Source organism: Somniosus microcephalus, chromosome 4 (assembly GCF_052327205.1).
Source record: "Somniosus microcephalus isolate GS21.2 chromosome 4, FLI_Smic_1.0, whole genome shotgun sequence".
Taxonomy (NCBI): domain Eukaryota; kingdom Metazoa; phylum Chordata; class Chondrichthyes; order Squaliformes; family Somniosidae; genus Somniosus; species Somniosus microcephalus.
Window position 1 is genome coordinate 300,835,547 of NC_140990.1, and position 12,135 is coordinate 300,847,681.

The 12,135-nt window shown below is 40.7% G+C and overlaps 1 protein-coding gene across 8 annotated transcripts in view; it reads right to left on the reverse strand.

The window, feature by feature from the left end:
* Positions 1-12,135, reverse strand: part of qtman (queuosine-tRNA mannosyltransferase) — a 350,659-nt gene that overhangs the window by 2,610 nt on the left and 335,914 nt on the right. The gene's annotated exons all lie outside the window — the stretch shown is intronic.

The following is a 12,135-nucleotide window of genomic DNA, read 5'->3' on the forward strand; positions in this document are numbered from 1 at the left end:
AAAGTTAAATGCACACGAATGTTAGGAACCCACTGGCGCTGTTACAAAATGCTCACCTCAAACTACCAAGGCCACAGGTTCACCTACCAAGTCATTCTGTAGCTCTGACAGTAAAGCAGCAGGATGGATGCAGTGAACATGGCCACTCTTTTGACTGGTCTTGCCTAGGTCGTTAGGTGCAACAGCTTCATGGTAATACAGCGCGGCAACTCAGGACAGATGAAAACGAAAATCAGCAATGGGTTTTGCTCTGCACTGCAGAATGAATTCCTGTCAGTTGATGGGCAATGGTTCTGATGGCAGCCGTATAAAAAAGTGCTCGGCCAAAACCAGTGCATTTTCCAAGCAAGAGCAGCAGGACAACAACACTGATGTTGTAGGAATAAAATGATACAAAGAAAATGTAAATAATTGCACGGATATGGAAAACATTGCTGCATTGCCCTAGTTGGGAGGAGTAGCTCAGTTTATAGCATTTGCTGATATTCATTCCCTTGTTCCTCAAGAAGACAAGTTGCTCATCGTACCCAAGTCATGCACAACACCTGGTCCAGGCTTGGAGCCTTGCTTTTGCTAATGAGGTAAAACAGAAGTTAACAAGATTATATTACAGGTTGCTTTTCAACAGCAAGTTTGCAATTGAACAGCACAGGCAGTGGCAAGAGATATCTCTTTGGGCATTCCCACCAGAGTGCACAGACTGGGAGGCTGCAAGGGAAAGATATTTTATTGGCCATCTTCTATGGTTCTGGGTGAGACAATCTGGCAAACTTCCTTTTACTCATGCTAAGGTTGTGCTAAACATTAGGGGACAGAAGAGAATGCAGCCCTGCTTCCAGAATTAAAAATGCTCTTTGAATGTGATCTTGTGTCACTTTGCATGGCAAGATATTACCCAGAATTGACTCTCTCCTCATTCTCTCTACTGCCTTTAACTTCTCTGAACATCCATGTTCAATTTTTTCTACTAAAGTCCACCTCTGTGATACTGCTGTCTCTTGCTTCCACTCACGCATTGCAGGCACACCCATTACCCCGTGCTCTGCAAGCTCCACGAGTTCTCCGTTGTCCAGTGAATCCTACCTTACAGGTTCACGTGTACCCACTGCATCTCTACCACTGCACTTCTCGTTCTTTCCTGTTCCTTGCACACCACCACCAGCAACAACAACTTGAATTTATATGGTGTCTTTAACGTAAGAAAATGTCCCAAAGCACTTCACAGAGGCATAATCCAAAATGGACACTGAGCCGAAGGCAATATTAGAAGGGGTCACCTAAAGCTTCGTCAATGAGGTGGGCTTTATGGAGGGTCTTAAAGGAGGAGGAGGTGGAGAGGCGCAGGGGTTTGGAGGGGTGGGGGGGGGGGGGATACCAGAGCGTGGGGCATAGGCAGCTGAAGGCATGGCTACCAATGGCCGGGAGTGAAGGGAGTGGCCAGAGGCCAGAATCATGATGGAGAGAATATTTTTGGAGGGAGGAGGGCGGTGGAGGGTTGTAGGGCTGGAGGAGGTTCGAGAGATAGGGAGGGGAAAGGCCATGAAATAATTGAAACACAATGATGATCAACTCATTTAGCCACTATACCCAGTTCCCTCCACTTTGTCACCTCCCTTCCTTCTTTCACAAATCTCGTCAAAATCTTTCTCTGCGACTATGCCTTTGATCCCCCACCTGAACATCCTCCATTTTTCCCTTTTCCTCCTGAAGGAGGCCATTTGTCCAATCATGTCTGTGTCAGCCCTACTTCCAACTGGATCTATCTTCATTTCGCCTGTTTCCTTTATACTGCTCATTTTCAAATATTTGAAAATCTACATTGGAACAGAGAAGATGGGGAACCCAATGAAAAGCTCCAATTTTTCAAACCTTTCTTCATATCTAGAATCTCACATTCCTGTTATCATGAGTTGAACCTTATTTGTGCCGTATCCATGGTTTTAAAAGTATTCCTATAATTGGGTGCCCAGAACTACAATAGTCCAACCATGGTCTAAAGTGTCAGCACTTCAGTGTAGTACTGAGGGAGCAATGCATTGTCGAATGTGTTGTCTTTCATAGAGGCCCCATCTGACTTCTAAGGTAGATGTAAAATATCCTATGGCATTATTCAAAGAGCAGGGGAATTCTTCTGGCATCCTGGCTAATGATTAGCCCTCAACCATCATCAGTACAACAGATTAGTTGGTTATTTATCTGGTGCAACTTAGTTGTAGTGTTTCTCTACATTATGACAATATCTACACTTCAAAAAGCCCTTTATTGGCTGTGAAGTGCTTTCGGATGTCCTGGAACGTGAAAGGCACTATATAAATACAATTTATTTTATCTTAACTAATAACTTGTACTGATTTAACGTCACTTGCTTCTTTATTTAATGACAACAACTTGCATTCTAATAATGCTCTTCATGTGCAAGAAGATATCTCAAAGCACTTAACACTTGGAAGACACAACAAGAGATGCTGAGTAGGAGGAGAAAATGGAAAAAGAGAGATGGTTAAGAGGTTCGAAGCAAAGGCACGGGTGAAGAGAATGGATTTGATGAGTTTTTAAGAAGTAGGGAGGCAGGTGGTAAAGTGGAGGGAACGGGGAGTTCCAGAGGTGAAGTAGATAAAACCTAGAATACCAATTGCCTTTTTTAAAATATACTTATTCAAAGGCCTTTATCAGCTGTTAACATTTGCATTATAACAGTAGTCTCAGGACATCAAAATTCTAAAAGATAGAAGCCCATTTGGCTACGTGTTCATCCATATGGAAGACATGGGGCTCAGAGCAAAAGTTGAAGTATAATTCTACTATCACAGTAATTAAACTTACGCTGAACTAGCTCATGTGTTTACCATGTGGAGTTCATTACTGTGCTTAGAAGTATTGCCAAGGAGAGCAGGATGACTGAATAGGCTCTGGATATAAAAAGGTTACATGAGCTACCAAATTTGATAAGTAGGTAGTCCAAATAGCTACCAGTGGAGAATTTGTTTTGATTTATTTTGTTACATTTCACATACTGTTTACCTTGTAAGTGCAGATGGATAGAATTTATCTTAAATCAATATTGCAAGAGATCAGAAAAAGCAATTGCAAGATACTGTCAATTCAGAAATTCAAATTCCTTTCAATAGACTGGATTGTGCAGAAGGTTAGCACACTGCTCTTTTCAAATGTGCCCACTCGCAGCCTCTGCTGCTGACCCCACTGATGTTTGTGGGGTCAGGGGGAGGAGCCACGAGTAGCAGGCCTTTGGACCAGAATCCAGCCCAAACGATCCTGGCAGTAAGACTGATGCTCAACGCAGTTCCTAGTTGACTGAGTTGAGCACAAAATGTGCCACAATTTGGCTGTAATTGGCATTAAGTTGGTTCTGGGACTGAGCGACAAAAAATGAGACAAATGTTCCAAGGCCGACATTTGCATTTCTCGCCTGGACTACCACTTAAATCTGCGCTCTCAAAAAAGAGTGCTGTTTGAATTTACATTTCATACATTGGGTTTGAAAATGCAGCACAGCCACAAACCCCACTAGGTGAAATTTCCAAGAGGACCTCGTGGGGATGGAGACTCTACAAAGCCATCGACATATGGGAGTAGGAGAGGGGACGGACCAGGGATTCCCTACATTGGGAGTTGTAATGCCCGACCCTCAGTGGGGACATGGCATTGGGTCAGTACAGGCATACCTTAACAGAGATGGATGTGTGTACCACCTGATGGTCCAGGCCTGGAATTGTACCCCAGATGTGCTTCCAAACTGGCAAAGGTAGGCTACTCATGGCTCCTCCCCCTAACCCCACAAACATCAGATGATGAATGAATGCACTCCCTCTTTTTCAGGCACTGAACAACTTATTTCCAGTCATGTTCATCTCACCTCATCACACTGGGAACTCGGAGAGCAAAATATAACTTTTATTATTCCAATAGCTGCACAAATGCAAATTCATTGTGAGGGTAGAGTTTCCGCTAGGTGCTCTGGTATGTCCAGCACAATTCTTCCGAAATCAGCCAAACCAGCGCAAAAGATCGAGGAATTTCAAGTGTAAGTTACGTCCATCGCAAATCGAGTTTCCATGACCTTTCGCCTTGGTTTAAAAAATCACGCTGGAAGCTGGCCCCGCCCACAGAACTGGCCAAGCCCCCAGATTGAATTAAACACCATTTCGCTAATTGTGCACGTTTCCAACCTTTTGAGGAGGCTTTTAAAATTAGGCTTTTTTTTTTTTAAAAGCACAAGGGCATTAATACGCACCTTTTAAAAGCTGTTAAATATTTAAAAATATTTAATTTACTACGAAACTGAGTACTGTACACAAATGAAACTAGTACATGGTTCGTATAGTTTTTTTATAAAGTCTTTTCTCAGTTATTTAAAATTGGGTTGCTCACAGGTGATGGATGCTTGTGATAAACCCATTTTCAGCTGTATTAATAAAACTGCACCAGGTTACCACTCTTGGATACATCACAGAATATTTTTTAATGCAAGGGAAAAAAAACAATTAGGTTCCAAAACGCTGGTTCATGAAAGATAATGGGCCAGAAATTCGGGTCTCCACAGGTGAGTATGCATGGGGTACTCACCCGTAAGCCCAATGGAAGTGCTGGTTTCCTGCATGCACTGCGCATGTGCGGGAAACCGGCACTTCCATTCCCCTGAAAGAAGGGGTTCAGAGTTCAAACGCGTGCGCGGGAGAGGTGGCGCGTGCGCATCGAACTTAGGTTTTTATTTACAGGTTTTCCCGGGAGGGTAAGTCTGCAGAATTTACACATTTAAAAAGCAGTCGTAAGGCCTGCTTTTTACAAGGTAAGTGGTGAATTAATTAAAATTAAAACATTTTTTCCACAGGTTTATTATTTTTAAATACTTTAAAGAAAGGTAAGTTTATTTTTAGCCCCGTTAGAAAATTTAAAAAAAATTTTCAAAAATTTAAATTATTGTTCAAAATAGTTATTTCATGTAATTTATTGTTTATTTAAAAAATGTGATTAAAAAAAATTATTTGAAGATTTAGTGATGTTTTGGGGCCGTAGTATTTATAAGTTTTGACAGCTCTCCCGGTCAAACTTATGAATGGAGCATTCCCTGCTCCGATTGGCTCCCCATAGCCCACATGATCCCAGGGGACACATCGAACTAACTGCGCCCCTGGGAAACGCAAGCACTGCACGCCGGCAGCTGGAGCAGGCCCAGGATCGGAATTCCACGGGGGCCCCCAGCTCAACGGCCGGCGCGCTAGGTAAGTGCAGGTCGGAGGCTTGCACCAGCGGGAAGCCTCCAACCCGAATTTCTGGGCCTTTACGTTTGTGATTATGCAAATGAGTTTGAGCAGAAACTTTTAAACCATAACTTCACTTCAGAAAACTAGCGCAATTTTGAGTGCAATTGACTCCCAGATTGCCGATTGCACCCGAAGTGGAAACTCTACACCCATGTCTTCTATTTGCTGTGAAATGAACTACCCAACTCTTTGCAATTCCGTACAACTATGAACCCATTACAAGTCAGGCAATTCAGGGGTGAATATTTTGCTTGGTTAGTTTTGTCTTTTAGCTTTCAGTAATAGACTATTATTTAAAAAATGGCTATGCAGGGCAGCATATATAGTACATTTTTTTTTTAGATACAGTACACTTAATAGATGCGTTGCTACATATATTTAATCAGGATTTATTGCTAAGGTCAAAAAAGATATATCTCAGCATGAGGGTTTGTAGGGAATGTGAAATATAAAAAATAAACTTAAGACAGATCAGATAACTGGGAATGAACACTAGTCTATTATTTCTTAAATAGTGAAGTTTTGGAGTTTGTTTTATGGAACACTACATTTTCTTTTTCTTGGGAGTGGTCCATTAGAGGAGACGGTACCAAAAATAAATTTGCTATGTTCTAGGACCGTATGGATTTATCTTTTTTGTCTGTGCAGTTTTCACTAAATATTGAATCTAGGTGCCTAATATGTGGAATGAGATACACACTGTCCCACATTTCCTCCAACAATCTGAATGACACCCGTGGAGGCAGACTGGGGCCTAGTACACACAATAAAGGATTCTCACCTACCTGTGCTTGAGTTGGCAAAATGTTAATGGTTAAAATGCCAGTTTATTGTCCAGTCCTTCTCTAGGATAGTAAGTTGCACACTATTCTCCCATTCCTCCTAAATTAGTTCAATATTTTCAGGGTACATTAATATGAACAAAAATGAAAATAGAGACTCCTCAGGATTGACATTCCAGAGTTTACATTTATAAACAAGGAATTAGACTTTGGCCCAGATGTCTGATTAAGTCAGAACATTTGAAGTTTTTACTCCTCCCCTCCCATCAGAAACATGTCAGTAAACATTTGTACGCCTGATGCGATCCATTTTCAATCATTGTTTAAGGTTAACTAGGCCTGATCAAGTCTAGCTTGGGAGATTAGTCAAACCTCAGCTGGTGGTTATTGGGATGGCCCCTATGGTTCAGAATGAGAAACTCACACTAGGAATATAACACAAAGAATTTAAATACCTACTGTCAGTTATGTATGGCTCATAGTACACCCGACTGCAAAACAACATGAAAATGCAGAATCAAGAGTCTAAAACAATACTTGTTTGTTTGGATGCTATACATGATTGAATGTTGTAATGTGCAACAGTAATGTAGGCAATTCAGGATAGTCACCCACCCAACCCAAACCTGAGCATCTTTGGCAGATTTGTGGTTTCTCACCAGCACGGTGGCATAGTGGTTAGCACTGTTGCCTCACAGCGCCAGGGACCCGGGTTCGAATCCGGCCTCGGGCGACTGTCTGTGTGCAGTTTGCACATTCTCCCTGTGTTTGCGTGGGTTTCCTCCGGGTGCTCCGGTTTCCTCCCACAGTCCAAAGATGTGCGAGTTAGGTTGATTGGCTATGATAAATTGACCCTTAGTGTTAGGGGGATTAAATACGTGGGGTTACGGGGATAGGGTGGGATATGTGTTGGTGTAGGAGTTACAGGGATCGGGTGGGATATGTGTCGGTGCAGGCTCGATGGGCCGAAATGGCCTCTATATGCACTGTGGGGTTTCTGTGATTCTGTGAACTGGAACTTTTCAATAGTAGTCTAGGATATGGAAGATGCAACCTGGCACAATGATGAGGGACATGAGTGTGAAATAATGTGTGCATAAATCCTGCATCCTAGATGAAGGTTGAGGAAATGATCCATGGGCTGTACCATATGCTGTACCTGTGCTCAGCATGAGCTGCTGCTTGTGTTCCCACCATGAATGCCCCTTCCTCTGTTGTGATCAGAGACTCACCTTGTCCTGCCTCACCAAATTCACAATATTCTCTAAAGTATTTGTGTCTGTGCTGGTGCCTGCTTAGAGTGATTTGGGTGACATTTGGATACAGTAATAAGTTGTGTGGGATGGTCGTACAGTAAGGATTCAATGTCCGGGGCTTTTCTGTAAAAAAAAGGCATGAGGTAAGCAAGTGGACAGTGTTATGCATATTGCTGTAAATAAAGTGCAGAAAACTGGTTTAAATCTGATGAACGTTAAATTCATTGCTACAGTGTATGCATGCAATTATTGTTACACAAATCATTGTCATCTCCTCAAAATTCATCATCCCCCAGGCCCTTTATGATCTAAGGCAAGACTGCCATACAGTGTATACATTACTAGGTCTAGTGACATGAAATGTAAACCACCTTGCAGGTTGAAGATAGAAAATCAGTGTGAGTGCTTATGTATAGCAAGTTGTATCTGTGCCTTACGATAGTTAGTGAACCACCTTTCTCACTCTGCCTTTTTCTCACCTGTTGGGATGGCTCAGAAATAACCTTATTGCCTCTGTTCTGTTTAACACTTACAGTAAGGTAGTAGCAAAATTCAGGATAACAATACTCAAACTATTTAGGTGAATATGGTTGATACCTACAACCTAATTGGAGTTATTTCTAACGTAAAATAATTGGCACTCATACTCATATTTTGACAATCACACCTACATATCAGTATGGCATAGTTGACATTAGCCCTCATTGCTTACCTTACCTCTTTTCTTCAAATTGGGTACGTTCTTCTGCACATCCTTCTAAGTGCAATAAGCTGTTTAGATGGCATTATCTCCAATCTGACTGCCTCCTATGCCTCCTGGACCCTCATGTAAGTGACGCATTGCCTTTTTAATCAGAAAAAGGCATTCCTCCATTCCCTGCTATGCCTTCTTGCTTCATCAATGCTCCAATCTGTACACTCCATAGCTGGATTGGTACATTTGTCTTTATTTATAAAATGTATTCATGCGCCTAAGCATGTGAACATTCACCGTTATTATTGCAGATTTTTTTCTGACTGGCTGCTTAGTTGTGCATAACTCGTTACCTGTCTGATCTCCAACAATGTGCTTCTTGTCTATCTGTGCATTCCTGTAAGTGCACTAATAAGAAAGGGAGAAAAAAAACTCAACACATATAATCAGTGCACCATGAGTAAATTAAACACCCTAGTGGAAAGGGAAGCCAAAGCTGAGTTTTTAATACAGTCTAACAGAGCCTTATTCAAGTCCAAAGAAAATGCCAAAAGAGAATTGGCATTGTCCAAAATAGAATTGGTATCGTCCACGGTGTAATGAATAATGGTGAGAAAGTGCCAGTCATTGCTCTAACAATCTCTCCCACAAACAATAATATGATAGCAAAATACTGCGGATGCTGGAAATCCGAAATAATAACAGAAAATGCTGGAAAAACTCAGCAGGCCAGGGCAGCATCCGTGGCGAGAGAAACAGAGTTAACGTTTCAGGCACATATATGTATTTTCTTTTTTTATCCACAATTTTTGTTTGTGCTTTTTTTTTTCCTTCTTCCCTCCCACATGGCAGCTGTCCTTCATTCTGCCAGCGCAATTCACACCCCATCTGGAGCCATCCTTTGTTTCTTAACCTGTCCCATTACCACCTGCTCCCGCCTTGAATATCTCTTAATGTCTCTCAATGTCTCTTAATCTCTCCTGCTTTCTATCCTATCACTGACCTTCCCTTTTGTTCTTTCATCCCCTCCCCCTTTTCCCAGCCCCTAAACCTGCTTTCCATTTCCTGCTTTTTTCCAGTTCTGACGAAAGGTCATCGACCTGAAACGTTAACTCTGTTTCTCTCTCCACCGATGCTGCCCTGGCCCGCTGAGTTTTTCCAGCGTTTTCTGTTGTTCTCCCACAAACAATTCTGGTACCAAATTATTGAGGTCTATTACTAGTGACTTTCTAAAAGTTTTAGCATTGCAATTAAGCAATGAACTTAGTCTGTAAAATGTGTATCGTGTAGGGCCTCCATCAGGAAATGTCTTGGGCTGGTTTCAACATTTTGCTTTCTGATCAAAAAAAATGCCTGAAGTGCCAATGCAGACTCGATGGGCCGAATGGCCTCCTTGTGCTGTACTATTCTATAATTCTAATGCTTTTCTGTAGATTTTTTGATATAGCTGTGTCATTGCACAAAAATGTATGCTCTTCCTCTCAAGACTACTACTGAGTTCAATACCAAGTAATGTGCATAGGATTTGGAAATGAAGAAAGTAGGATAACTCACCACCTTCATTGACCAAACCAAAAGATCTTCCATAGAATTGTATTCAAATAGCTACAAAAAATTATATATAAAAAGGAAACAGTCTTTAGCAAAGATACAAACAAGAGTGTTTGATAAAAGTATGAGGATTGCTCCAACTAGCAATTTCACAGATTGCTCAATTAACTACCTTGAGGTCAACCATGACTGCAATGCAAGTTGAATGCCCCTCAACAGTTCTGATGGTTTGTTCCCTGCTAAATAGTAATAGTGCAAAATGCATTCTGCAAGGTTCTCTTCAAAAATTAGAGTGTGTGTATGCTTTGTGGGAAATTTAAAAAACTGCAAATTACTCCAGCTCCATCAAAGTAGAAGCTCAAATCACTGAGCATCCACATAGTGGAATTCATGTTCCACTTCTGAGGAATAGGGAAAGAATACTAGTCTGGAATTTCCTAGAAACTTGCACCATCGTAATGGCACATCAAGAGTGTGCTCCATTATTCCAGCATAGAAGTTCCAACAAATAATGGCGTAAGTGAGTTATGCCATTATACATGCTGCACCATAATTTCCTGGGACTTCTGCAATAGTCCACCGATACCCTTGCTGAAGCCAAGAAATGTTCATAATCATACCTCCACACACCATTGCAGCAAATGATGATCGGGACTTTCCTGGATTGACTAACTCAGAACTTTTGTAACGTGTTGCCCATTCCAAACAGGATCTCAGCTGGCATCAAAGGTAGTTCTGACAGCAATAACAAATCTTCTATTTTCCTTTGCATTGAGTTGGTCAAAAGACCTCTCAGGTAAGCCCATTTAAGACTCAAAACAGGAGATGAAGGACAGCTCTGGGTGTTCAAATATACTGAATTATGCATCTTGGCATGGATGTTAGGATTAAATGGAATTGGATAAATAACAGGTATTGAATTGGAAACAAGGCTGGCATTGATCAATCGCAGAATAGTCATTTAGCACGATGTGCATCAAGAAATGTTTTGGAACTGGCCTCAAGGAACGATGCTTCTATTCTGTTGATCTGAAACAAATGGAACGGGTCTAGTTTGTCATGTAGGACATTACTTGGTCATTTCAAAACCTGGTATCCAAAGCCTAGTGAAAGAAAGCCCATTTTTTTCCACTCAAACTTTCTTCCTGTCTTTCTGACCACATATATTATCTAAGGATCAATGTAATAGAAATGATCATCAGTAGCCACTGAGAATGCCCATCCAATGCTGTTAGCACTCAGGGCAGCACTTTGAACTGAGTGTGGACGTCTCAATGATGAACTCAATAACAAAAGCAATTAAGACAACTATTTCTTGACAAACGTGGATGAGCATCAGAAATATGTCAAACTAATTGATGCTTTCTGGAGAGGGACCCTTTATTAAAGTACATGAAAGGTCACATGAGTGTTCTAATGTTAGAAATTATCTTCAAGGATTATTGCCTTTCAATTCTCTCAGTCGATGATATCAAGAACGTATCCTGTGGTATGTGGAGAATTGGAATATAAAGAAGAATGGTTATACCAGTATTGACTATTCAAGATACAAACAAATTAGATATGGTAAAAACATACTTAACTTTTGTTTATGATAAAGGTTTACATATTACTTCCCAGTCTTTCGGTCCATTTTTTTCCAACTCAGAATTTATGATGATGTTGGAACGACATCTTCTTGACATCCAGAGTTCTCACATCACTATCATCTTTATTAACCTACCATTTGCATCACACAGTTTGCACTGTATCTACTGCATATAGGTTTTAAAAAGTCAATGATTAATCTATACACTATCGATCATAAACAACAATAAGCAGCAGTTAGTTGAAGGCAGTATTTCAATCTTATGGTTCATGATGTTTTGAGATTCACTTGATTGAATTGCTGCCTTGTAATGGACTGCCAGCCATCTATTATCCAATATGCTATATATAAAGGAAAGCCATAACCTAGTGAAAGAAAGCCCATTATTTCTCACTAAAACTTTCTTCCTGTCTACCAAATGGGCCACACACATTATTTCCCAGTAGAACCCCCTTGTCAGTGTCATAATCTTGTAAATCTATGCTCTTCCTGTCACATGATTGTAAGCCATAATGTCGAATCTTAGGAAAAAAGTGCCTGTGGTAATGGTAGTCCAATCGGAAAATAAATGGAGGACTGTATTGAATATAAGGAATAAAAATGGCCAGGAGTCTGTTCAAGAGTGTAATACATCCTAAAATTTGGATGAAGTTTATAAACTGCTCGAATTTTATTCTCACATTTTAAGATATCATCTTAAACACCCACCCATCTGTTATTCACTATGTATATTACTCAACATAATGAAAACAGTCAAATTAGTCCTGAAGCAGTTGGTTTTTTCCTGTTATACCTCACCAAACTTTCAACTCTTACAGTTGCGTAAACTGCAAAATATATAATGCTACAGTAAGGATGTTGATTTTTTTCGGTTATGCCCAACCAATTATATTTTCAATCACTGGTGCTTACAGAGCCCAAGGAAAACATGCATCACAGCATTCAAAATTTCTATTTGATCAGCAAAATCACCAGATCAACC